This window comes from Trachypithecus francoisi, unplaced genomic scaffold (assembly GCF_009764315.1).
Source record: "Trachypithecus francoisi isolate TF-2019V2 unplaced genomic scaffold, Tfra_2.0 Lachesis_group21, whole genome shotgun sequence".
Taxonomy (NCBI): Eukaryota; Metazoa; Chordata; class Mammalia; order Primates; family Cercopithecidae; genus Trachypithecus; species Trachypithecus francoisi.
Window position 1 is genome coordinate 16478220 of NW_022681467.1, and position 27895 is coordinate 16506114.

The 27895-nt window shown below is 40.9% G+C and overlaps 1 long non-coding RNA gene across 1 annotated transcript in view; it reads left to right on the forward strand.

Moving 5' to 3' along the window:
* LOC117068466 overlaps positions 1–27895 on the forward strand; it is a 191481-nt gene that overhangs the window by 56042 nt on the left and 107544 nt on the right. The window lies entirely within an intron of this gene.

Genomic DNA, 27895 nt, shown 5'->3' on the forward strand with positions numbered 1-27895 from the left:
AAGTACAAATGACTCAGAAGGTGATACCAACAAACCAATAGAGAAATGGGACAGAGAAAAGAAGGTAACCAATGAAGGGTCGTTATCAAACAAACTAGGCTCAATCCCCCTGGGGAACTCTGAGAGCTCATATAGAACATGTGTCTTAGCATTACACAAAGGGAGCAAGGAAGCTGGGATATTTACTCACCAATTGCTGCCAGTCATTTATTGAGGGCTGCCTCGGTGTGGTGTTTTATCACCTGGCACTTCTGTACTATCTTGTGCTGGAGCAAAATCACTACAGTTAGCCCTCGGGAATGGGAATTCAGGTAGGAGAGCATTATAGTGGTAAGATCTGAAGTGATGTGGGCAGGGCTCCACCTACACTTGCTCCAAATAGACACATCCAGGAGACCACTTGTAACAAACACATCTATGTAGCTGAAAGTATTGGAATTCCCAACTCAGACTTAAATAATAGGAGAGCCATAAGGATTCAAACTGAAATGTTCAAAGATTGATTTGGCTTTAGGTAAAATTTTATCTAGGCTCTTAAATGTTTTGACCAGGTGTGGGTTTCTTTTCTCTAATTCTTTCCACCACTTGCTATATGTTGGCTCCATCATGGGTAGCGTCTACTTTCATGGTTGCAAAATAGCTAACGGTGGTTCCTTGGGGCTATATTTTCTAGGTTCAACATCCAGCCAAGAGGAAAACTTCTGTTTTTTAAACAGCTTAAATAAATCCTGAAATTAATTCTTTTGGGGCATGACTGGCCTTATTAGGGTTCACCTTTAACCCAATTACTATAGCCAGAGGGCTTCCGTCTTTCAAAACTCACTTTGCTGGGGGAGAGGGCAGCCTGTAACTCAAAATACATGCTTCAGAAATTTGGAATCTGTAATGACAAGACTATGAAGTAACTTACACTGCGGCCCTTAAATCTAGTAGCAGCACAAGTATTTGATAACCTTAAGCAAAGGAGCTAAATCAGTGATATTATTTCAGTCCTCTGATGTCAGAATCCAGCTGAACATCCAGGGAGGACAGAAAGAGATTAGTGGTGGATTGGTAAGGGAAGGAGGTAAAGGAAGAAAAATTGATGGTGAAAAGTTTGGGTACCAACAGCCCCTCCAGGGAGCTGAATTCAGACTGTATCTTTGACAACATTAATGCTGGGTAATATTTATTTAGCTGAGCCTAATAAGCAGTGTAAAGAGTCTCATCTCTCAAATTGGCACAGCAAGGTGCCATAGCAGCCAGGCTGCTGATAATTAACAGTGAAACGCCTGGCGTGCTTTCTCCCTGCAACATCCGAAGGGATGCATAGGACTGCTGGGTGAATTCATTTTCCCCTCACTGGCTGGGATAAGGATAGAGCTTGCTGCAGAGAATTACTGGAAAGGCAGCCAGACAGGAGCAGAACAAAATGGCTCTTGTGAGGATGCAGGCGGAGGAGGGCAACTCATCTCTTACCTGTGGAAGGTCACATACCCACCACATATTGCACTTTCAGTCCCCATAGGTGTAGTCCAAGGCAGGTGAAGGGAAGTTATGTTGTTTATAACTCACAAGTGCCACATTTGAAATAGTAGTTGCAGAATCATCGAATGTTAGAACTCAGATGAACATTGAAGATTGTGTTATTTATCCATCTTGGCTGATGAAGAAACAGAGACCTACAACACAGAGATGTGTGGCTTGTCTAGCCCTGTGGTGAGTTTGTTGTAGAGTTGACACAAGAGCCCAGCAGTCTTATTTGCAAGTAGAGTGTTAATAATAACAATAATGTCTATGATCTAAATTCTTGAGATTCAACATGGACATAGACCCTGTTCCTCTTTTATAGCCGAATCATTTGGTGAAGTTCATATAGCAAGTCAGTAGAAGATGAAAAACCACAACCTTGGTCAGTACTGTCCACAAATAATTCTGGAAGCCTCTCAAATTAACTGAAAATATGATGATGGAAATGACAGATAATAATTATTTAGCTCCCAAAATACATGAGGCACTGTGTTAAATAATTTACAAGCATTATTATTTTTTATTTTAATCCTCATAATAACTCTTTGAGAGTTCTCAAAGAACTAACAGTTTAACTACCACTTAACCAAGCAATCCCATTACTGGGTATATACCAAAAAAAAGTGGACCTGTATATTTATTGCAGCACTATTCACAGTAGCAAAGACAGAATCCATCTGGGTGTCCATCAATGATGGATTGGATAAGGAAACTGTGGTACATATATATGATGGAATACTATGCTGCCACAAAAAAGAATAAAATCATGGCTTTGGTAGTGACGTGGATGCAGCTAGTGACCATTGCCCTAAGTGAATTAATGCAGAAACGGAAAACCAAATCCCACATGTTCTCACTTGTAAGTGAGAGCTAAACTTTGGGTACACATGGGCATAAAGATGGGAAGAACAGACACTGGAGAATACAAGAGGGGAAATGTAGGGAGTGGGCAAGGGTTGAAAAACTACATATCAGTTACTATGCTCACTACCTGGGTGACTGGTTCGATTGTACTCCAAACCTCAATGTCACACAATATACCTTTGTAACAAACCTGCTTGTGTTCTTCCTGAATCTAAAATAAAAGTAAAAAAAGTAATAATAATAACTCCTTCCTGTGGACACTAATCCCATTGTATGGTGGAGGAAATTGAGGTTTATAAAGTTTATGAACTTGCCCAAGATCACACAATTAGTAAACTAGTGGAGCCAGGATGTGATCTTGGGTGTTCTCATTTAAGAGCTTGTACCTGTAATCATTATCAACCTTAACTTTTTCTACTTAGCCCTGCCACTGTTTCAATGACTTGTAGTGCATTCTGCTTCTCCAATAAGAAATTCTATATCCTGAGAAATCTGGTATAATTTATTTTACCCCTAACAAAAAAATTATAAATATATGATACTTTGTAGAATTGCTGTTAAAGATTTTGGAGATTTGGTGTTTTTCCAAAAGGATTGCATATGAAACACATTTACATATTAAAAGACAGTTTTCCTAAATGTCAGTTCAAAATATAGATTTATTAGGATTTGGAAATAAAATTATTTTCTTTTATTGCTGATGCTTCTACTGAAGGGTGTGGAAGTTACATCCCTGAATTAGAGCATCGTGGGAGAAACTGACCCCGCCCAAAGTATTCCTTCCAAGTAGCCTTTCTTCCTTCCCATTTCCCCACCCCTGATCCGCCTGACTTCCAATTCTCCTTCCCCAGTTTCTCCAGATGGCAGGCATCTTTCAGCCTCCTGGCTCCTGCAACTTTTTCCTACTAAATTAGAGCCAATTCCTCTAATCCAACTACCTCCTCTTCAAATGGGTATGCATAGCTTCTACAAGGATGAGGCCATCTGACTCCACTGCCTGTTGTCTTCCCTAGCCAGCGTCCTTATTTAACTTCAGTTTTTCTCCAATTGGTCCCCATGGTGAGATGACCATTGGCTTGACTTGGATCAAGTTTCCCTGTTGTTCATTATCTGATCTTAATTTTTATTTTTCTGAACTTTACCATTAGTATCCCACTCTTCCCTCCTTTGGGGCTGTTTCTACTGCCACTATAATAGTATTATCATAACTTAGGGCAGCTGGGTCATCTCTGATATTTTAAATGTCAAGTTATTTTGGCAATTATATCACCAGAGAGCTGGCTCAAGTATGACCAAAGAATTGACTGTTCATCTATAGGGGTGTGGGAGGAACTGCTTAGCAGTAAAGAGCAACCCACCACAAAAGAATGGGTTATTGAGGCAGAGGTGGGAATCACATGGAACATACCTGAGTATGGTTTCTGCTTTTCTCTTTTTCTATCAGTTCTTAGCTCATTAGGACCTGAATTTGCCTATCTTTCCTGTTTGTAAGCAATTACTGTCTTGTGTGCTGTATTCCAAGCTTTTCATACAGTAATAAAAAATTGTCCTCCATCTTCTAGAAATTTTCAGTCTACCTGAATGTTTATCATATGTATAATTGAACATTTCCCTAAAGCATAAAGATTCAATCAATGGGTTTTTACTGCTCCCTGAGATAATTACCTTTAAAAAGACAAATGCTTTTTCTGCTAGATCTCTTTATCTTCCCTGTGGGTTCCTCTTATTTTATTTCTACATCAATGTTCATCTTTTAACTTATTATTTTATCTTGTTTTTAAATTTCTCTTGTGTTGAGCCTTGATGAAACCCATAGGTTCTCTCTCCGCAATAAAATGCCCAAATATCACACACTTACAAATACAGGTACAATTTTGGCCACAATTTCAAAGTGTTCACAGACACACCCATTCCTCACACTGCTGTCAGTCTAATTGTTCTATGAGATGAGTGAGGCCATTTTACTTTTCAAATCTTTGTCTTCTTTAGAATAAAGTCCAAAGCTTTCCATGACCATTGCATAAATTACTCTTCCCTTCCATTTGTCTTCTGTTCTACCAACATTTTGTGCATTCTTATCTCCTTGTGCCTTTGCTTATGTTGTTCACTTGACCTAGAATGCCTTCCTCTCTTTCTGTATATTGAAGAATTATATGCATCCTTCCTACTCCCACTAATGACACCTTCTGTGAATCCCTCTATAATCCCAACCATTAAAGAAGGCACACACGCTATCAGGATTCATCTCCTCTTTCTTACCTTCCAACTCCCTGAAACTTTTATCTTTTGACACTACTTAGGACCACATAAATCTGAAGACTAAGCAGAACCTTAAATATCATTTGGAAAACCTTTTTTGAGTTTGCCTCATATTATTCACTCACTTATAAATAATAATAAAATTTAAAAACCTTTAGTGTGCAACTACTATGTGCCAGGCACTGATCTGAGCCCTGGGATGTAGCCGTGGACAAAGCATTGCCTTTGGTCTCCTAGAAGTTCTTCATATTGGGAGAAGAAAGACTGGAAATACATTTTAGAAAAGATGTACAGCAAAAGATACTTTCGAATATGGAGTATTTGGAAGAATATTACTTTGAGAAATGAAGTAGAGGATGACTGAGGTGGGGGAGGAGGAAATTTTTTTAAACTGGGAAGTCAAGAAAATCATCTCTGACATTTAAGTTGAGGTCTGAATGGTGAGAAGGAGCAGGCCAAGTAAAGAAGTAAAGGTGGGAGAAGAGACTGTGTGGCAGAGGATATAGCAAGTAAAAGGGCCCTGAGGTGGGAGCCTTTTTCTTTCTTTCTTTCTTTCTTTCTTTCTTTCTTTCTTTCTTTCTTTCTTTTCTTTCTTTCTTTCTTTCTTTCTTTCTTTCTTTCTTTCCTTTTTTCCTTTCTTTCTTTCCTTCTTTCCTTCTTTCCTTCTTTCCTTCTTTCCTTCTTTCCTTCCTTCCTTCCTTCCTTCCTTCCTTCCTTCTTTCTTTTTGATGGAGTCTCGCTCTGTTGCCAGGCTGGAGTGCGGTGGCATGATCTCGGCTGCAACCTCCAGCTCCCTGGTTTAAGCAATTCTTCTGTCTCAGCCTCCTGAGTATGGGATTACAGGTGCATGCCACCATGCCCAGCTAAATTTTTGTATTTTTAGTAGAGATGGGATATCACCATGTTGGCCAGGATGGTCTTAATCTCCTGATCTCGTGATCCGCCCCCCTCAGCCTCCCAAAGTGCTAGGATTACAGGCATTAACCACCATGCCTGGCCTGAGGCACGAGCTTTGTGAAACACATTAGACAGCCAATCTAGCAGTGGGGGAGTAGGGTGTTTTTAGATGAGATCAGAGATCTCAGGAGAAATGATAAGCTTGAAATTTGTTCTAAATGACATAGAGGCTTCTAAGTCTGCAAGTTCCTTGAAAGCAGACATACCTTAGTTTTCTCTATGTTGCTGTGGCCTAGCACAGTGCTCGGCAAAAGAAATAAATGCAATGAAGGAAAAAGTTTTACAATCAAGTCATTTTGAGAATGTTAAGATGCTCCTTACTGTAAACCAGAAGAAAGTGTCTCCTATGTCCATGGTTGCATTTTGCTAAGAATTTGGCCATTAAGTAACAGCCTTTAGTTTTCAATTTCCTCCTAGGACTATTGCAGGGATTTTTATGAGCCTATAACAGTCCTTTTTGCCCTGCAAGTTCCGATTCATTCTACTTTCTTCGGTTCTATCTTATCACTGAAATGGTTTAAAGCCTCAGGAATTTTACAAGCTTCAATCTGCTCTTGGCTTTTTGCCTCTGACATTTAATTTTCACACCTACTTTTATGAATTCAAGAATAGTACTAGACTGGCTTCTTCTGATAGAATGTTTTTCCCTTTCAACACATTGTCAAACATTACTTACTTAGAATGCTGTATAAAACATATATGTTTAGTTTAAAGAATAATTATAAAGCAAATACTTGTGCAATCACCACCCAGGTTAAGAAATAGAATGTCATATTTTGTAATATGGGATTTTAGAACCGAAAGTAACTTTTAGAAATAGAATTAGTTGGTTTGCAAACCTTTTACAGATGAAAAAACCAAGGCTTAGAGTAGGCAAGTGCTTTTATACAGGTCCGTACAGCAGTTACTGAGGCAGCTAACAGAGAATCATGAACTCAAAACCATCAGGCCCCACAAAACTCAGAGGTTTAATTTCTCATACCAGGCTGTCTGGGCTCTAAATGAATATTTGTAGTTTGAGTTGAGGAAGGACCTAATTATCTCATGAAGGGACTGTTGTTTTCATTTCCAGGAGTTTTCCATAAAGGCAATGCTGGTGGTCTACTCTGCAGGCACTTGCTAATCTCAAAAGCGGTTGGATTTTTAGCAGGGAGTTTTTTTTTTTTTTTTTTCTTTTTCATTACCAACTTGGCTCACGTTTAGAGATAATATTCCTTAAGTATCATGAGATTTTTGGTGAGTAAATCTTCTATGTGTTGTGGTATGAGTAGTTTGGAATTCTAAATTGTGACTTTTTATGCCAAAGACAATTTTAGTTGCAGGGGTGGAGCATTGTAAGCATATCTGATCCTTTCCCTAGTAGGATTGAGATCTAGCTTTCTCTCTCTCTCTCTCCCCCGCCCCCCCCCCCCCCCCCATCCCTCAATGAACCAATCAACTCTGGTACCTTGCAAACACTAAACCTTGGGGACAACAGTCACACAAACATGTATATTCTCCATTTGACTTTTTGCTCCCCAGAAGAGGCTTTCTTGACCTTCAGTAGGCAAGTGGGTAAGGGCAATGCTTTTTGATTCCTAAGGATTATTCAAAGGTGGAAAACTCCTCGGTATCTACCCAGAGGAAAAGAAGTCATTGCACAAGAAAGATACTTGCACATGCAAGTTTATGGCGGGGCAATTCACAATTGCAAAAATATGGAACCAGCCCACATGCCCATCAATCATCGAGTGAATAAAGAAAATGTGTGTGTGTGTGTATATATATACATATGTGTGTGTGTGTGTATGTATATATACCATGGACTACTACTACTCAGCCATAAAAAGGAAAGAAATAATGACATTTGTAGCTACCTGAATGGAATTGCAAACAATTATTTTAAGTGAACTAATTTAGGAATGAAAAAACAAACACTGTATGTTCTCATTCATAAGTGAGAACTAAGCTATGAGGATGTGAAGGCATAAGAATGATACAACAGACTTTGGGGACTCACGGAGGGGGAAGGTTGAGCGAGGCGTGAAGGATAAAAGACTACACATTGGGTGCAGCATACACTGTTCGGGTGACGGGTGCACCAAAATCTCAGAAATCACCACTAAAGAACTTACTCATGTAACCAAACACCACCTGTTTCCCAAAAACCTATTGAAATAAAAAAGTAAAAACAACAACAACAAAGGTGGAAAACTCAAAATGTCTTATATTCTTGGCAGAAAATATAAGGAAGGGAAGGTATGAGATTTTGGGAACCATAAGTATAGTATGTTGGGAGTTAAATAGCAAAGAGTACTGGGGAACCACAGTTAACTGGAGACCATGTGCCCAGTCTAAAGACATTCACATTCAGAAATTTAACAAAGACGTTGTGAAGCCCAAAAAAATTTATATGTAGGTAGAATAAAGCCTATAGCCATTTCCTTCGAAGTTTGTCATCTCTGAATCTTTTCATATCAATCAAATCAAATTAAAATTGCCAAAAAGTGTAGTGGTGGTGGGGAAAAAGTTCAGAGTTATAGCATGTGGGTTCAGGGTTCTGGTGGTGGTGATGGTAGAAAAGGTGGTGGATAGAAGGGTCATGATATAGTTTGGATGTTTGTCCCCTCCAAATCTCATGTTGAAATGTAATACTCAATGTTGGAAGTGGGGACTGGTGGGAGGTGATTGGATCATGGGAGCGGATCCCTCATGGTTTAGCACCATCCCCTTGGTGATAAGTGAGTTCTTGCTCAGTTCATACAAGATATGGTTCTTTAAAAGTCTGGGATCTCTCCCTTCTCCCTCTCTGTTGTACCCATTCTCACCATGGGATGCATCAGCCCCCTTCACCTTCTGCCAGGACTTTTTTCCCACCACCATGATTTTAAGCTTCCTGAAGCCATCACCAGAAATCAAGCAGATGCCAGCACCATGCCTCCTGCAGAGTCTGCAGAACTGGGAGCCAATGACACCTCTTTTTTCAAAAAAGTAAATTATCCTGCCTCAGATATTCCTTTATAGCAACTAAAATAATGGTTTATGTGGGTGAGACATAGGGGAATTAGTGTATGTGTATAATATATATACACACACATACATATACATATGTATGTATATTATACACACCCATGTACATACACACACACACGTGTGTGTGTGTGTGTGCACGCGCCCTCGCGTTGGTGAATTATCGTGACCAAGATGGAAAGTGTGAGATTTTGGAAAATATATGATTTAGGATCTTGAAAAGCAAACCCTTCTCTTTTCACACTCAGGGTGTGTGACATCTTCAGAATCAAATGAGTTCTTTCTGTGAGGTTCAGCTAAAGATTCAGTCTTTTCAACACATGCTTCTCATGAGTTTGAAAGCTGGCATATCAATCTGTGAGTGCTTGCAAAAGAGGGCTTTCTTAATTTTCTTGGCTTAACATTTCTAAAGCACGTGAAGACTTTTTTTAGTAAACTTTTTATTGAAATATGAAATAAATACAGGAAAATACACATATTATAAGTGCGCAACTGAATGAAGTTTGGTAGCGTTAACACATCTGTGTAACCAGGACCCGAATATAGAACTAGATCATTACCAGTACCCCAGATGCCTCTTTCATGTTTGTTTCTAGTCACTAACTCCCTAAGGGTAACCATGATCCTGAATTTTCACACCATAAATTAAGTCTGCTTGTTTTTTGAATGTTAGACAGAATTATTTAGTATGTACTCTTTTGTGTTTGGTTGAGTGGCTTCTTTCTCTCAACAGTATGTATCAGTATTATTCAATGCAGTTGTAAACCATCCATTCTCATTTTTTGTACACTAAACTACGCATGAATTCCAACATAATTTATCCATTCTACTGTTGATGAACTTGGGGATTCTCACCATCTTTGGCTATTACAAATAGTACTGTTGTGAAAAATCTGGCGCATTCTTGTTACCATTGAGTAAACATGTATATGAGGGAGGTTCTTGACCTTTCCTCTTCTAAGCTTTCTTCTGTGCTTACAACCAGATTCTTGTCCTTGATCTCTTAACCTGGGGCATAGGCAGTTAAAGACTCTGAGATAGTTTCCATGAGCCGCTTTCTGAATGCACTGGGAACACTTTGTCCAGCTTACTGTGACCTTTGCCTGGACCATATTTCTAGAATCAAATGGCCAAATAGGATGAGTCTGATAAAAAGCAGAAAGACCTCATCAGGAGAACACATCATTCTTGTTTAAACTCTGCATCTAATATCATAATTTCTGAGCACTTGTCTGTGATTCCACCTGGTGAACCAAAGTTTGGATGCTACCCATTACAGGTTGTCTTAGAAACCAATTCTGCCATGTCCTAATTGCATCTTTTAAGAATGCAAGAAAAACCTTTTTAAATCTATAGAGTATACAGTTCCTTCTGAAAATGTAATTACAATTCTACTAGCTAATGGCAGTCCGTGAAAACTCACAAAAGAAGGGATGTCTGTTTGTAGGATCTTCAAGTTTCTTAAAATCCACTTGGATAGAAAAACTGTCCATATATTAGAACAAAAGATGTAAAGAGCAGGGCTTGTGATTAATGTGGGTTTTTGTCATATATACCTCAAAGCTAAACAGATGGCTATTATGAGAATTAGAGTAAAATTATTCATTCCACAAAGCCAACTGAGCTTGTACTATTTGCTACTCTCTATGCTAATGTAATTCACATTAAATTATATTAAATTAAATGTTAATTATATAAGATAGCATCATTATAACATGAAACATTTTTTCAATGAGTGATAACAGCTGAGAAGAAAATAAAACAAAGTATGGAGAAGATTGGGAGTATGATATTATCTTAGATGGGGGGTAGAGTCAGGAAATACCTTTGAATGGACAACCTGAGTGAAATGTGGAAGAAAATCTTGTCAAGATCTGGGAAGGAAGTATTCTGGAAAGCAAGACCAAAGGCTCTGAAAGGAAAACAAGATGGGCAAATTCAAGGCAGAGTGGCTGGAATATAGTGAGCAAGAGGGAGAAGAGGAAGTCAGATGAGAGAGGAAGAGAAAGGCAAGTGTATTAGTCTGTTCTTGTGTTGCTGTAAAGAAATACCCGAGACTGGGTAATTTATTAAAAAATAGGTTTCATTGGCTCATGGAAGCATAGCACTGGCATCTGCTTCTGGGAAGGCCTCTGGAAACTTGCAATCATGACAGAAGGCCAAGCAGGCGCTTGCGTATCACATGGCAAAAGCAAGAGCAAGAGAAAGAGGGGAAAGGTGCCACACACTTGTAAATGACCAGATCTCATGGGAACTCACTCACTATTTCAAGAAAAGCACCAAGGGGATTGTGTGAAACCATTCATGAGAAATCCTCCCCCATAAGCCCATCACCTCCCACCAGGCCCCACCTCCAGCACTGGGGATGACATTTCAACATAAGATTTGGGCAGGGACACACGTTCAAACTATATCAGTAGGGATCAGATAAGGAGTTTGGATTTTATTCCAAGGGTAATAGGATGCCACTGGATGTTAAATAGGAGTGCAAAATGTGGAGTTTGATTTCATGTATAGTTGGGAATGATCGGTTTGGCTTCTTCATAGAGAACAGGTTACAGGCATTAGGAATGAAGGCAGGGCAGTCTTCCTGAATTCTGAGAAATGCGTTTAATTCCCTGGGGTTGGGGGGCAGGTGGGATTCGTGTTATAGAAGTTGTCACAGGGCAGAGTAAAAAACTGTTTCAAAGGAAGAAAGGAGTCAACATAGGTGAGCAAACTGTTAAAATTTCAGGTTGAGAAGATACCAGACAAATCAGTATCCTCTACCCATTTATTTTACAGACGAGAAAACCAAGGTTGAGAGAGCTCAAATAAGTTTCCTAAGGTGAAGATGTGATAACAACATTAAAAACATGAAGAAATTTGGTGAACATTAATTCTATTATAAAAGTAAACTATTCATATGCAATAAAGTACATTTATGAGTAAGAATTACAAACATTTTGAAATTGAGAGTTGAAGTTTTTTTTGAAAGCTGAAAATTTGGAGAAAACAAAATGACCAACTCATGATCTTTTATGCATTTTAGGAAAGCAGTATTAAACGAACTTTTTAATGGCAAGGTCTCTGCCATATTAAGTTTTCTAAAACTGTTGTTGTGGACAATGCTTGGCATATGGTGGGTGCTATAAATGTCTGCTGAATGAATACAGGATAAAACCAGGAATCAGAAGACTTCTGGGGGGATGTGGAAAAGTGAAGAAAATAAAGGTATACCCTTTCTAATTAGCGCAGTGTTAATGTTGAAAAAGAACAATTAAAACATTCGCCAGGGTGCCTTGGATTGTGAGTGACAGAAAGTCAGTTCAAACTAATCTAAGCGTTAATGAACATCCATTTGTTCATGTAACCAAGTCCAGAGAGTAGTCTGACTTCAGGCATGGCTGGATCCAGGGCTCATGTGGCATTTAAAGGATTATCTCTGTCTCTGTTTTCATCTCTCTTCTTTCATTTATTTGTTTAGCTTTCCTTTATATTAGCTTCATTCTCAGGTGAAGCTTTTTCCACAAGGAGGTCTCCCTACAGTTATAAGGTTACATCCACCAGTTTATTTACATAAACAAAAAGAGTGTCCTTTTCTCAAATGGTGCTATCCAAAGTCCTCAGACTCATGCTCATGGTCTTGCGTTGTCTAGGTTTGCATCATGTGACCATGTCTGAACCAATCGAGTGATCTAGATGATGGAATGACCTAGTTTGCCAGGTCTGGGTCATGTACTCAGTCCACGCCAGGCCAGTCAGCCCATGTTCACATGGGCTGAGAGTTGGAAAGGGAGTGTTTCCTAAAGGAAGAGTGGAGTATGATTAACAAAAGTTGGTAGAGTGGATAGTGGCAAGCAAAACGACAAGATCTTCTACCAAAGCAGGAAAAGAAAAAGGGAATCTTGTAGTCTAAGAGGCAATTTCTGCTTATACAATTCCCTAAAACCTAAAGCTCCTCAGTGCTAGAGCAAGACTTGTTAACTCAGTATTCAAAAGGTTCCTTTGCTCACATTACCAACAGTGCAGATATTTGTAGACATTTTCAAGTGCTCTACCTATCTTCTTTCAGGCTTTCTGAGGCAGCTAAATTTCCCTGATAAATTAAGTGGACTTCTTGTGTGCATAAGATCTCATAGGGCTAGCAGTCACTGCTATGTTTCTCTTCTCCTCACACCCTCACCAGCCATTGGTATGGAACCCCAACCACTCATAGTTTATCCATAGCTTTTTTTGAAGCCATTCTTCAAGTTTATTGAAGGAGCCATCCAATGAGCCTAACATCTGCTTTCCTCAGAAGCTCAAGAGCTAGGTCAACTGAAATAATAAGTCGCATGGAGTGGTGGATTCAGGTAAGTATGCAGCTTTTACTCTGTGATGAAGGTAGCCAAAGAGACAAACTCTGTTTCCTTATATTCCACCAAAATGTCCAAAAAATATTCTCCAAACCAGTTGAAAAATAAGTCAGCTGAAGGACTCCAAGACAATTAGGTTAATTGAAAACACATCTCATAAAAGGAATTGAATAGATTTTTAAGGCAACAGGACATTGATTAATGAGTTTCCCTTGGCATTTCTTCCAAATTGTAATATTTCTGAAATCATCCATTCAAGTATCCTTTGTGTAAATTTTGAGAATGTGTGTTTCTAGTCATATCACCATGAGACCAGTGTTTACCACCTTCACAATTTTGCCACATGTGTTAAATTAATAGAGTAATGATAAACACTCTAGGTATTTCAAGCAGAAGGTTATTTAATACAGGGAAATAGATGCTTATAAAATGGTGAGAAGAGTATGGAAGTCAAAGGCACCAGTGGAGCTTTGGTATCCATGTCAATGGGAAGAAACCACAGTTTTCATGTTTTCCACTCTTGCTGCCATCATAACTGCCTCAGTCAACTAGAATAGAACCATGAGTCTGACTCCTGCGTGTGCTCAAATCTCTCAAAGCTTATTAATCAGCTGCCACTACTGCAGCAAGTCTCCCTTCACTTTCGTTCTGCCTTACAAAACTCATGCAACTGCATCTAATTGGCACAACAAAATTCATCCAGAACCTTAACCACAAGGATGTCTGGAAAGTATAATTCTAAGACATCCAACCTCTTGGAAAGAAAAGGGGAGGTTGAAAAAACTAATCCAAGAATGTACCACCTGTACTAACTTTACAAATTAAAGTTATTTTAAAAGGAAACTTTATATTTATACTGTAAATGAAAATCCAGGATCATTTGCCATTAACAGATGGTACTTGTCAAAGTAAATGCAAAAAAATTGTTTGCCTCAAGTTTCCCAAAGATGTTCTTCCTCCCAGAGAGAACAGAGTGATTATGAAAAGGCTCTTCTCCTAGCCTCTCCTTGTTACTGAGGATTCTGTCCTTTCTGCACCCTTCTTCCTCTGTGCTACTCCCATCTAGCCACTTGGTGGGAGCCAAACAACAATATTTGTAATTAAATTACAGGTCATATCTTGAATTATGGCAGAATTCTATGCAAATCATATTTAAGATGCTTTTATTTTCCTGGTGGGGAGATAAGAAGACCACTCAGAACCTCTCAGTGCCACCAACAGTACCCTTCAATGCAATTTACTGATGTGAAATCTTTTATTAGCATATAAGTATCTTATAGATACTTTGACCTCCTCTGTCTTAAGTTCTAGGACAAAACTCAGTTTTTAAAAATTCGACCTGAATTTCAAATTTTAATAAAAAGAAAATCAAGAATAATGACTCTTTCAGAGAGTTTCAGGAAGTGAAGAAACCCCAACAATCAGTTTAAAGGCAGGGTCTTTGTTGCCTTTGGGGTGGGGGCTGCGTTCCTGGGGACACTCATGCAGGTTGAGCCACCAACCCTGGGCAAGACTTGTCTATTTAATCCAATTCCTTTCCTGGTGCTTTGAGTTGATCCTTCTTGTTATCAGCTGAACAAATCTTTCTCTGCCATGGGGACTATAGCTTTCTCCTCTCTTTTCTCTACTTCACCTTGGTCATCATGCCCCTTAACGTCCTATCCCCAACTCTGTTTGATTTGTTTTCAGAGCAGTTACCACTCCCAACTTCATTTTTATTACTGTCTGCCTTTCAAAGAACTCCATGATTGTCTGTTTTGTTTACAGTGGAAGCCCTAGCTTTAAAAACACCGCTTGTTATAAACACTCAGTTCATGATGGTTGAATGAAAAATAAATGGGTGAATGAGCAGTTAGCCTGCCTAACGCAGCCAGGCCAATCTCAGAAAGAAGCCCAAACCCAGCTAAAACTCACTGCGGCTCTTACTGTGTTTCACAAATGTCGGATTAACCAAAAACTATTTACAACAAAACGTGCTTCAAACTCCAGACAACTCTAATCAAATATAGGCCTCATGTTGCTGTAAACTTAATTTTGAGATAATGTTGGAATTTTTCTCTTTTGTTTTAGGGAGTAGAGAATTGGGCTTGAGGCTTGAGTCTGCCACCCCTGAATGAAAAGTCATTTAGATTCTTTCTCCTCTGTAAAATGAAGATATTTTTAGTTAATTCACTAACTGTTGCATGGGTCATATGAAATAAGGCATTTATCCATATATTTCATTTTTAAGGAAGTAGTTTCATGAGTGCCTACTATCTACAAGGCTTTTAAATAGGTATCACAGAAAGGTGTGTGTAAGTGCTTTCTAACCCGCAAAAGTGTATAGAGATTCAAGGCAGGACTACAGTATAATGAAAGACTGGATGATTGGTCTTGTTTCTTCACTCCTTTACTATTGTGAAATTATACTTCCACATCCTTTGCTGTAGGTTTACAGTGCCTCCCCCTAGGGCATGTGGAATATAATTCTCCATCTATGTGATGTTGGCCTCGGTCATGTGATTTGCTTTGACTAATGGCACGTGAATAAGCAGGGGCTTTAAAAGTGCTTCATGGTTTGGCTGGGCCTCTTCTTCTGAGATCACCTAAGCATGTGTCTTTCGGTTCAGGAAAAACTCAGAGGCAAGGTGGGCAGACATGAGCCCAACCTACAGCCTGCAGTCAATCCACCCTGAGCCCAGCCAAGATCACCCAACTCACAGATCCATAAGTGAGAAAAGCAAATGCTTGGAGTTGTAAGTAACTGAGATTTAAAGTTGTTTGCTGCACAGCAAAAACTGACTAGGACACATATTGTTTAAGTGGATTGTTCTGACAATGGATGTGCCAGGCTGACACTTTCTCAGAGATACCGGGGAAAGCCAAAAACGTTAGATTTCAGTGCTGGCCTTCTTTCTAGGTACTGTTGCAACCATTGGCAATGGGATGCTAGGCAAGCTGGCTACTGTCACTTTTCTCACTTTACAGCCACATCAGTCTCTTTTGCTACTTCTTCCACTTGACAAGTGCACTCTTACTCGGGGCCTTTGTACTTGCTGTTCCCCACCCAGAATCCTGCTGCTCCAGGTTATCCACATAGCTCACTCCTTTCCTGCTTGTGGTCTCTAAATGTCATCTTCTTCAGATCCTGCCTAGCATTTCAGCATTCCCCCACTCCCAATTCCCCCTTTTTGATTTGCTTTTCTCAAAAACACTTTTCACTTTCTCACTTAATATATATTATATTGATTTGTTAGATTGGTGCAAAAGTAATTGCAGGTTCTGCCATTACTTTCAATGGCAAAAAAACACAATTACTTTTGCACCAAACTAATATATTATTCATTATAGGTACCTATTTAATTTTGTATTGTGTGCCTCTCGCTACTAAGTTTTAAGCTCCATGAGAATGAGTTTAAAGAAAATACTCGTTGCTATTGTATTGCCAAGGCCAGGCTCATAATAGGCACTAAATAAATAATATGGAATAAATAAACAAATGTCCTATGCTCAGAGTACAAGTACTGATATAAATCAGCCTACTGTATAAAACTTGAATTTATTCATTATTAGAGGAGCTCTCTGAAGAATCTGTGGGCCAGGCATGGTGGCATATACCTGTAGTTCCAGCTACTCAAGAGGATGAGGTGGGAAGATGGCTTGAGGCCAAGAGTTTGAGACTAGCCTAGGCAACATAATAAGACCCCATCCCTTAAAAAACAAAAAGAAGACAAAATTGTGTGTTCTATATGGCAAGATGGCTTGCGGTCATGTGGAGAATGGTTTAGGGATGGAGGGCAGAAGGACTGAGGTTGGGTTTAGGGAATGGTTAGGAAGTCAGTGCACAGTTGCAGGTAAGAAATGACAAGATATGACTGAACTCAGACACTGTCTGCAAATGAAGGGAAGGGGATAATTAGGAAATACCAAGGCTGTAGAATTGCAGAGCTTGTGACTGCTTAGATGTGAGGCGTGGTGGGAATAGTGGAATCTCCATTGAGTCCTGAGTTTCTGGATTAGGTATCTGGGTAGAGCGGGAAGATGCTGGAGTAAGAGAAGGTGTTTGAGGGACAGGCACGGGGAGACATGAATGCGGTGTCAGGTCCCCATGGGCTAACAGATGTGTATCAGGAGGTTGAGAATGTGGCTATGGGACTTAAAAGACAATTTGGGCTGGGGCAAAAATTTGAAAGCCATGATTCTAGACCCTAAGGACAGCATGTGGAATGAGGAAAGGGGAGGGCCAAAGGGAACACCATTAAGTAGGATAAATCCAGAAAAAGAAGAACTGCAAAAATAATGAACAAACAGCCATCAGAGAAGTGGGATCAGAAAAATTCCCAGGGAATTTTTCTAAGAAGAGGAAGCCAACAGTGTCAGATGTCAGAAAGCTATAAAGCAGCACAGGAACGAAAATTCTCCACTGCACTTGGCAGACAGAGGTTCAGGTGACAGGGCGGACATTCTGTCAGGAAGGCTGAAGATCCTTACTTTCATTCTCATCCCACATCTACATGAATGGGACCACAAGGGAGTGTTCCATTGTTCTCAAAATAAGCCTTTTGCCTGCCCCATTTGAGACCCCAGAGTTCTGTATCCAGATGGAAGAGATTCTCATTTACTTAGAATCCCAAATGACTATTGTCTCCCTTAGGCCAAATACCTGCAATTCCTTTACTTTATTAAGCAAACATGGTATGCTGGAAGGTTCTGGAATTAGGAGCTAAAAAGCCTGAGCTGATCTAGCTTAGGTTCTGTTATTGCTAAAGGGAAAACTTGAGCAATATATGAATTTTTTTAAAATTCAGTGTTTTTCATCTGTAAAATTTTGAGGTTGACCTCAGTCAGGTCTCTGGGAAGATGTGTCAAGAATATTTGAACTATCTTTTAACTTTCACATTTATGAGTTAATGAAATCAATGGTAGATATTTATTGAAGATTCAACTAGTGGGCAATTTCTATTCCCTTCTAATAATAATTTTGCTATTGGACCCACTCCATTCCTCTATATACTTTCTGAGAAACACAGAAGCCTAAACAGTCCACAGAATTCTCTACCATGACCATGACTAATGCAGAGTGCATAAGAAGGCGGAACAAAAGTACAGATTCTATATCGCTGTTATAGGCTGCTGCTGTTGTCAAGCTGCTAGTGATTTATTTAGTATTCTAGTCACAAGGAAGGATAATATGAAATAAATATCAAATCATTTGCATTGATACTTAAGGTTCCCTTTAAAAGTAATTAACCTGAATTAAGACAATGTTTACCAAGGGTCCTGAAAACATAACAAAACAAATAAAACCACCAGCCTACTGATTCAATAGTCAGATTTCTTAAATGTAGCTAAGGAAATTTTGTTCTCTCTGTTGTGTATTTTCCCAATGGGATCTTAATATGTTTTGCAAATGCGACTCAAATGCCAGTGAAACCTCCCCATCTTTGTCTCTTAAAGAAATGGAGCCAGTGAGAACCGAAGACCCATGACACCATCTCAGTGGTTGTATTGAAAACGTCATCTTTGGCGTTCATGCATTCCTTTGCCCTAGTCCTCAAGGGAAGTGTGTACTTTCCTGTCCTGCTGATGTTGGCCTTGACCATGTGTCTTGCTTAGGCTAGTGGCAGTGGATGGACACGACAGTTTGTGCCGAGTGCCTTCTTGGACCTCAGGAGACAGTGCATTTTCCTGCTAGTGCTTCTGGAAGCTTCTTCCTCCATCCTGAGAAGAGCTTCTCCCTAGTAGCTGCTACCTTTGCGGCCCGGGTCTAAAAATAATATTCATGGAACAAAATTGCCCCAGTCAACCTACAGACCCTGAGTGGCTCCAGCCAATCTTTAAACCCAGAAGCATAAGACTGACTGTTGTTTTAAATCACTGAATTCCAGAGTGGTTTATTAACAATAGGACTACGTAAATAGCTAACTGAAATGATATCATTTGGCATAACAGCTTATCTTATAGACACATTTTGAGATCTCTGGTCTCTATCACTATCTTGTTCAGGGCCTAATTGAATACAAGGCAAATACCATGGCAGAGCTGTGCTTAGAGAAAAGTTAGTTTACAACTTGAAAAAGCCCAGAAATCAAATTTGTCTAACAGTTGCCCGTTTTTGAGGCCTAAGTCTGTGATTCTCAACCAGAGGCAATTTTGCCTCCTAGGGATATTTGGTGATGTCTGGATACATTTTTAATTGTTATCACATGGGGTGGGAGTGCCGCTGGCATCTAGTGGGTAGAGGCCAGGGATGCTGCTAAACATCTTATGATGCACGACTCCTCACAGCAAAGAATTATCCAGTCCCAAATATCTACAGTTTCAAAGTTTAGAAGCCAAGAGCTAAATACATATTTCTTTGTATAATTGACTCTAAGGGCATATCAGATGTTATCTTTGGGCAGCACAGCATTAAAACTGATATCATTTGTTAGGAACAAACAGGAAAACGTGGCCAAGTAAACGACAGCCTCCAGAGAAGATACCGGAATTCTTCTATTGTTTATTAATCCCTTGAAAAGCATAAAGCAAAAGTAATTATCTGCTCCCTTTTTGAGACTTAAAATCTTTCACTGGATTTATATGTTTCACTGAGGATTACCTTTTTTATGAACACTTCTGTGTTACTCAAATATCAGAGGCTCCATGCTCTACCTAGTTATTTACTCTCTCATCCATTCAGCTTATTTATGGAGCACCTACTATAAGCTGGGCACCCTTACAATTTCTCATTCCCAAGATGTCAGGTTTAATTTTATGTTTGTTTTGTTTTGTTTCAAATGGAGTATGTAAGAGTGCATGAACATTCAGTCATTTTGAGACACCTAGCAGTGAACACCATCTTTCTCTTTACCCTGCACCCTTGAGCACCCCTTCCTGTGTTATGAGTCTTGAAAGTGGTAGAACCTGCCTCCCATTGGAGATATCTGAGACCTGAGATGCTTTTTCCCACCCTACTTTATAAATTACCAGATACAGCTGTGTAGGACTTTATATTAGAAGCTAGCAGAACCCATTCTGGTGATAGCTAGAGGTAGGTGCAAACGTTTAATGGTAGCAATAGAAGCACACAGATTCACTGTACAAGCATATTTCTTGGTATATTCTATAATTTAGTATCACATTTTATAAACACATATTTGATGTGTTTTGTTAGTAAAAGGTATGCCAACAGAATTTGATACCACTAGGTCAGTGAGGATGATAGTAAGCTTAGAACAATGGTGATTTCAAGAGAGAACTCATTAGGTTCCACCTAAAACTGCTGAGCAGCAGGCTTTTGTCCCTCAAATCAGAAGGGCTTTTCTGGCAAATCCACAGACCCAGCAAGGTCCTCAAAATGGTGGGGCCTAGCAGAATTGTCCCCACCTTCCATTGTAGATTCCAAGTGAGGATGTGGCCAGGACAGGCTCTCGTCATGCCAGCTCCACCGTTCTCTTAGTTTTGCCCCTTTGAAGCCACAGGAGTGGCTTCCCAAGGAGCCAGGACGTGAAGCAGGCAGAGGTAAGGTCTGACCTGAAAGCCTGACCTCAGGAGTGCAAACAATGAGTGAATACAGCACTTGCCTGGCCACAATGTACTGGAATGCCCTTGTCTTTCTGCTAATTCAATTTAGCTGTTTTGGATTCCACACCAGTAACTCCTTCAGACAACGCTTCTTCCTGCACCCAGCTACAAACAGACTACAAGGCGTCTAGACAGAAAACAATGCTCTGGCAGTAGAAGAGAAAATCAATGGCAGATGTCTCCTTCAAATGTTTTTTTTAATTTAATCCTTACAAAAACCGTGTGAGAAGGGTTAGTTTCTATTTTTTTGGGTAGGAAAATGGAGATTCGAAGTGGTAACCTGAATTCCAACTCAAGTTAGTCTGATTTTCAAGTCCATACTCTTTTTTATTAACTGCAAAAGTCAATGTGGATTTCATTTTATAACCTGAACAAGATTTTTGTCATGGAAAAATCCAAGCCTTATCGGGAGAGAGAAAACAAGGAACATAAATTCAGCTCCTTTGGTGAAAGGGTAACATTGCATATGGTTTCAAATCACTTGGAGAGGCAAGAAATCTGCTCTGAGTTTGCAGATTTGATTTTGAGGACTCCAGGCATGGGAGCTGTGTCAGAGTCAATATATCTGCCTAGGGATAGATTAGGACCAGGTGACTGCCAAGCTGTTCTCTGTCCCTTTCTGACTCACCTGCTCTATTCAGCAAATCCCTGTGCAGTCAGACCACTGAGGCAAAAGGTAACTTTGTGCGCTCTGCCTTTTGCCTTCTACCTCTCTCCCTGGGCTTTTTAAAACACCATGTTGGTGGCAACCAGTGACCACCTGCTTACAGGCACAAGTCGTTCAAAGTCATAAAACAAGAGCCAGCACCAGCCACTGAATTATCAAGGGTGTCTCAGCTTTTCTTTGAGAATGCATGTTTTTTTCAAAGGGTCAAATGGGGTACAGATGCTCCTTAACTTACCAAGGGGCTATGTCCTGAGAAACCCATCATAAGTTGAAAATATTGTAAAATACATTTAACACACCTAACCCACCTTTCATAGCATAGCCTAGCCTACTTTATATATCTCAGAACACTTAAATCAGCCTATATTTGGGCAAAATCATCTAACATAAAGCCTATTTATAATAAAGTGCTGCGTAGCTCATGTAATGTATTGAATACTGTACTAAAAGTGAAAAACAGAATGGTTGTGTGGGTACTTGAAATATGCTTTCTTTTGAATGCATATTATTTTTGCACTGTTGTAAAGCTGAAAACCGTGAAGCTGAGCAGTTATAAGTAGGGGGTTGTTGTCTGTACAGGTGTGAACTCCGGAGTCAAATTGCTCACAACCTGGTGCTTCTCTTTACTTACTGTGTGGCCCTGGGATGTTGCTTTACCTGTTTAATGCCTAGGTTTCCTCATCTGCAAAACTGACTTATTTATTCCTTCCGCACATATGTCTTGAGCACTTACCCTATGTCAGGCCTTGATTATCTATGCTGCAATGCAGCACTGAGCAAAGCCAACCAAGTCCTTCTGTTCTCCCAGAGGAGACAGATCACAAACAGATATAATTGCAGCATTATTTTGGGCAGTGCTAAATGCCATAAAGACAAATCAAACAGGGTAAGGGTTGGAGAGATGGGGGAGGGGTGGTTATATTATCCCCTCTTTGGGAAGAGAGAGAAGGACCAGGGAGGAAATAATACCCTGAGAAGACCAGAATAATGGGAAAGGAGGGAGATATTTGAGGCAAGAGCATTTCAAGCAGAAGTGAGGACAAAAAGAGACAAAACAAAACATAACAATTGTACCTAGCTTATTGGACTGCTGTGGGCATTAAGTGGGATGATACCTGTAAAGTGAGACCATAGGAGCTCCTCTGTGAAGGTTAGCTTTACTTGTGTCGTAGACTTTAAGAGTTAAAAGAATGCTGAGTTCTATTCCAACTTTTGCTTATAATGAAGGTGACTCCTATACATAGTCGTGGAGCTTCAGCTTAAGTACCTGTCGTCATGGGGAGCTCCTACTTCAGGAAGCAGGGCCTGGCCTCCCATTGTTGGGTGGTTTTTCTTTGTGAGAAAGTGCCTCCTTCCACTGAACCTATATCCCACCTGCGGGAACCACAAAGAACGCACCTGCTGCCTCTTCCCACGGCAACGCCTCCAACGTTTGAAATAACGTTTCATCTCAGCTTCATCAGTTCCTTCAACCACTCCTTACCTATATGGCTTTCAGATTCCTTACGGTTTCATTTCATCATTTCAAAAACACAGCACAATATGCTCCATCTCTGAAAGGCACGGGAAAAATGACGAGATGAGCCTTTGAGGCTCGAACCTCCTCACACAAAAGCCCTTTCCTAAATAGCAGAGCCCTTAGATAAAGGGCAGTATGTCTACACTTCTCAATGTGTGCCTGCCCCTTCTCACCATCCTGCTCAGGCACACCCCCAGTGTGCACCAAGTTGCAAACACATTTTTGGTAATAATTGAGACACTAAGTTGGGTGATCAGTGGGTCAAGCTTCCTGGAGACTGGGGTAGAGAGGAGAAGGCAGGAAGGGTTGGGAGGGTGATGAGTAGTGGTATGTTCACAGCAGATGTAAATGCCCTATTATTAATTAAGTATCAAATTAACAGGACTAAGAGAGCTGATGAGTCAAAATCGTAGGTTCCACTTCACGTGAGCCAGCCAGCTAGGTTCTACTACTTAGCTTCAGCCCAACCTCCCTATCCCTGCCAGCTGCCATGTAAACATGAGCCATGGCCACAGACGTTAGAGAGTATAGATGGCTCATCATAAACCCATCCCTGCTTCTGGAAAACAATGGCCCAACGGTAAATGAGTTGGGCCATGTTGTCTTTAGAGCTTACCTGACAAATCCTCCCTGGCATGACTTCTGAAACAATGGGCAGATTTTATCACCATAGACCACAGACCTGAATTGTAAGCAGTTCATTCAATGGTGAATGAGAATTTCTGTATAACTATGCAATTGTGAAGCTCTGTATAATCTTTTTTGGATTCAATTGTTGGACAAACAGACATTGTGGGTGATAGTTAGAAACAAGAGGTAACAGTAAAGAGAGTCATGTTTTGATCTGTTTATTCATTTATTTCAGTTTTCATATTGAAAACAAAAATCTTAATTCTTAAATGGAACGCAGGAAGGTTGAGTGCAAGGAAACTGAGACAACTGCTCAGCCTGATCTAATATGAAACAATAGTCATGGTGCCAACAACCTCTAATCACAACTTCTCAGTGTTTTATCTGCTCTGCTGGGCTGGCTTGATAAAGCAGTCACCACATTGATGCTCACATGATGCCACTCCAGAATTCAATTTGCTGGGAGCTGCCAATTGGCTCAAGAACTGCTGGAAAATAATGAGCCAGTTTCTCATTGGCTGATCTACTTGACTGACAGGTGGGTTGGAAAAGGCCAGGAATCTTTCCTGGGCTGGTCCACTTCAGGACAGCAGGCAATCTGACCTTGAAGCTGTCCAAACTGGGCGAGTTGCCATTTGGGAATCCTGATAGCATCAGCCACAAGAATGTGCAGACTCATTCTACCTGAGTCAAAGCTTTTGCTGTTGTGGAAAATGTGTCTGTAAAATGTCACTGCCTTCTGCAGTTTGCAGACATATTTTTTTTTAACTCAGTGGAGGTGGGAAATTACTATTCCTTGAGCTCTCTATACTCAGCCGAAGCCCAGACATCCTTTAAAGGCAAACTCCTGCATGGATTTTTTTTTTTTTGACCACTGATATGCACAATAATCTCTCTCTCCCCTGAATTTTTAGAACTTCTCTTGTCTAGATCAGTAGATTTCAAACTTTAATGTGCGTGGAAGCTCCTGGGGAATATCCTTAAAAGGCAGGTTTGGATTCAGTGGGTCTCAGGTGGGGTGTGAGACTCTGTATCTCTAACAGGCTCTTGGGAGATCCACAGTTCTGTAGTAAGAGTCCATTTCTTTGACAGTAGAAATGGGCTGTGTTGTGGTCTTGCACGTTTTCCACATGTATCTGAAGCTTCTTGAGGGCTTGTCTGCTGTCTTCCTTTGTACTCTCCCTAGCACCTCGGACAGTGCTACGTAAGCAGGTGGTGCTCAATAAATATTTGTAGAATAAATGAACGCCTATATGGTAGACGGTGTACTGATTTCTCACTAGCACAGTGACTCAAGCATGACAGGTACTCAATAATTATTATCAAATAAATGAGTGAACTGTCAGTATCTAGGTGACTAGTGAGAGAAGACTAAAATCTGAGTGAGACTCTTAAGCCCTGTCTGCTTCAGTTAAACAGGTGGGAAAAATAAGGATGGAATTTCAGATAGCATGGTGTCTGAATTAACTCTTTTATACCCTTGCCATATGATATTCAACACTGAACCTTTTCTGCCACGAAGATTTTAAAAAATTTCCACTGTCGTGATAGGGTTTGGATTGAATTCCTTGATGTGTCCTGCTTTGGGTATTGTGTACACACAGCAGGGAGCAGGGAAGAAGGTGAGTAGCATCCATTCTGGAAAACCTCATGGGAAGGACATCCCAGGCTGCTTGAAAAGCTGCTAATTCCTAAACAGTGGTTTGGGCTGATGCTTTTCAGGGACCTCCACCTCCTTTCCCCACCTCTGATCACCTGCCAACATACACCCGACACTCACAATTTTTAACCCGGGCCTGGAAACTTGACCCTCCTTCTTGCATGGCTCTGTCTGCTGGGAGGTTGGATTCAGTGCCCTTGCCACACAGCTAGGCCCTGACTGAATACAGTCTGCAGCGGTTCATAGAGAAAGGCATCCATCTCCTCTCTCTATGAACACTGGGGAAGGGTAACATTTAACATGGACGGCAGAAGGGTAACATTTATGGAGGCAAACTGGGCAGCTGGGAGCACTGGGGAGGCTGCACAAGGCAGAGGCAGGTGTCCTACTCTTTAGACTGAGATTGAGGGGGTTGACTGGGGACACTCCATGAGGATAGCTCACACTCCATGGGGACAGCTCACTACACATTGTAGCTTTACTTCCCCACAAGCTTCTTTACCTGCCCTGAACAGCTCCCTCACCAGCCAGTGGTACTCCCTTCCCTTTACCTGTCCCAGAACCTCTGCCATTAGAGCCATCCTTTTAGGTTAGGAAACAAATCAGACATTGGCTTTGGAAGGCCACTGCTAACTATACCTTTGATGTCTGGCGCCTGTGGGGGTGGTGTGGGGGAGGCTGTACATTTTCTTGGAGTCTTCCCATACCAGTACACAGGCAGGCAGAGCCCTGGGGGTATTTTTCAGCCTCCTCCAGCTGGATTTGAAAGGAGGCCATAGAATCTAGTTTCACTGATCTGAACCATGAGCCTTGCTGAGCCACAGTCTTCCTGGCTGTGGGACCGTCATGGGGCTCAGGGTCAATGGGGAGCATCCAGACATCTTCAGAGTAGGCAGAGCAACTCTGCAAACTTGAGCTGCTTCCTGGAGCGGGATGCAGAAAGAGATGGTGAAAACCCAGGGTCCTCAGACCCTGCAGGTGTGCAAGGGCATGGTGTTAAACCCATCTCAGGTTACCGTAGTCTACACCCATCTTGGGTTACTGCAGTCTAACTGGCTTTACTGCAGAGCTGTGTTCCCTCTGGTGCAGGTGGCATGGATACTCTGCAGTACCCAGCAAAGGTGAGCTGGGCAGCCTCCTCTCTCCCTGAGTAGCTGATAGCTCTGCAGTGGGGGTGCAGGCCAACTCCGGGCTGGCTGCCAACAGGCTCTAACAGACTGCGTCACAGCACAGACCTCCTGCCTGCAGGCAAGGGAGGAGCAGACAGCAAGGCCAGGAACTTGAAATGCGTCTCTGGAGCCCCTTCATTCCTCTTTCCCAAGCCCCTCTGGGCCATTTCACATGGTGGCTGGGATTCCTCATTCCTTTTCCTTTCCTCTACCCTGCCCCTTTTACCCTCACTTACCGCACTGCAACATTTATGTCCTTGGTGGCTCCTTATGCCAACTTCCAAACAAAGTTACACAGTGCATGCCCTTAGGACACTGCTCTCTAGGGAGAGGCAGGCTGGTTGGCCTGATGAAGCATTAGGAGTGCCAGTGCGTATCCGTATGAAATAATGGAAATATCTGTGTTCAGAAAATCAACAGAGCTTCCATCTAGAGACCTTCCCCTGGCACAGAACCAGCAAGGTGCCCTTGGCATATCAAGTGCACCTTTCCACGTCATATTTCCCCATCTGTAAAATGAGAACAATTATTCCCCCCTCTCTGTTTATACAGTCTTGTATAAAGTATCAGTGGGATAATACAAGGCTTCATAAACTTTAACATGCATGGGAATTATCTGGGGATCTTTTAAAAATGCAGATCCTGATTCCAGGGGCCTGAGATTCTGCATTTCTTACAAACTCCTAAGGTAATGGATGCAACTAGTCAGGAGGCCACTCTGGGTAGTGGGGTAACTAATAAATAAAGGATAATTTGAACGTTTTGAAGGACCAGCAAAGGTAACATTTAAATTATTTTATGTATTTACCATTCTAAAAAGCATATTTGGATCTCAAAAGGAATCTTCACATCTTTACTTCAAATGAATGTCATTTTAGGAACTTCGGATAGCCACTAGAGACAACACATGAAGTTAGGAAGAACTGATTATCATTTCTGCAGTCACTGGAGCTGCCTTCTTCTTTCTCTCCCTTTTCCTCTTCTTGTCCTTTCTCCTAGAGTGGGCTTTGAATTCAGGGGCAGATTCTTACTGAGCCTGTGGGAACGGGTGACGAAGGGTGTCGGGTCATTACTCAAGTCAATTGACGAACAAAGGAGGGACTGATTAAAAGCCACTGGTTTAGCAAGAGAAAGAGAACGTGTGTGCACCAGAAGACATGTACAAGAATGTTCATAACAGCCCTATTCATAAAGTCAAAATGTCTAATAACAGTAGACCAGAATAAATTGTGGTATATTCACAAAATGGAGTATTACAGAATGATAAAAAAGAACATCTTACTATAACATGCACCTCCACATAATAATTTTATAGGCAAAATGATGAGCAGAAAAAAACAGAGTTAAGGGCACATACTGCATGATTTCATTTATATGAAGTTGAAAAACAGGCAAAACTAATCTGCAGTGGTAGAAGTTAGAAGAGGGGTTGCCTCTGAAGAAGAGTTGACCAAGAATGGGCACAGGGAGCCTTCTGGGTGCTACATAGCCTTTTCATGTTGATCTGGGAGCTTACACCACCAATTCCCCAGGCTGGACTCTTAAGATCTGTGCAATGTACTGGTTTGTGTTTTCGTTTGTTTTGTTTTATTTAGTTTTGCTTTTTTGAGACAGGGTCTCACTCTGTTGTCCAGGTTGGAGTGCAGTGGCATGATTACAGCTCACTGCAGCCTCGAACTCCTGGGCTCAAGGGATCCTCCCACCTCAGCCTCCTGAGTAGCTGGGCCCACAGGCATGTGCATGTCCAGCTAATTTTAAATTTTTTTGTAG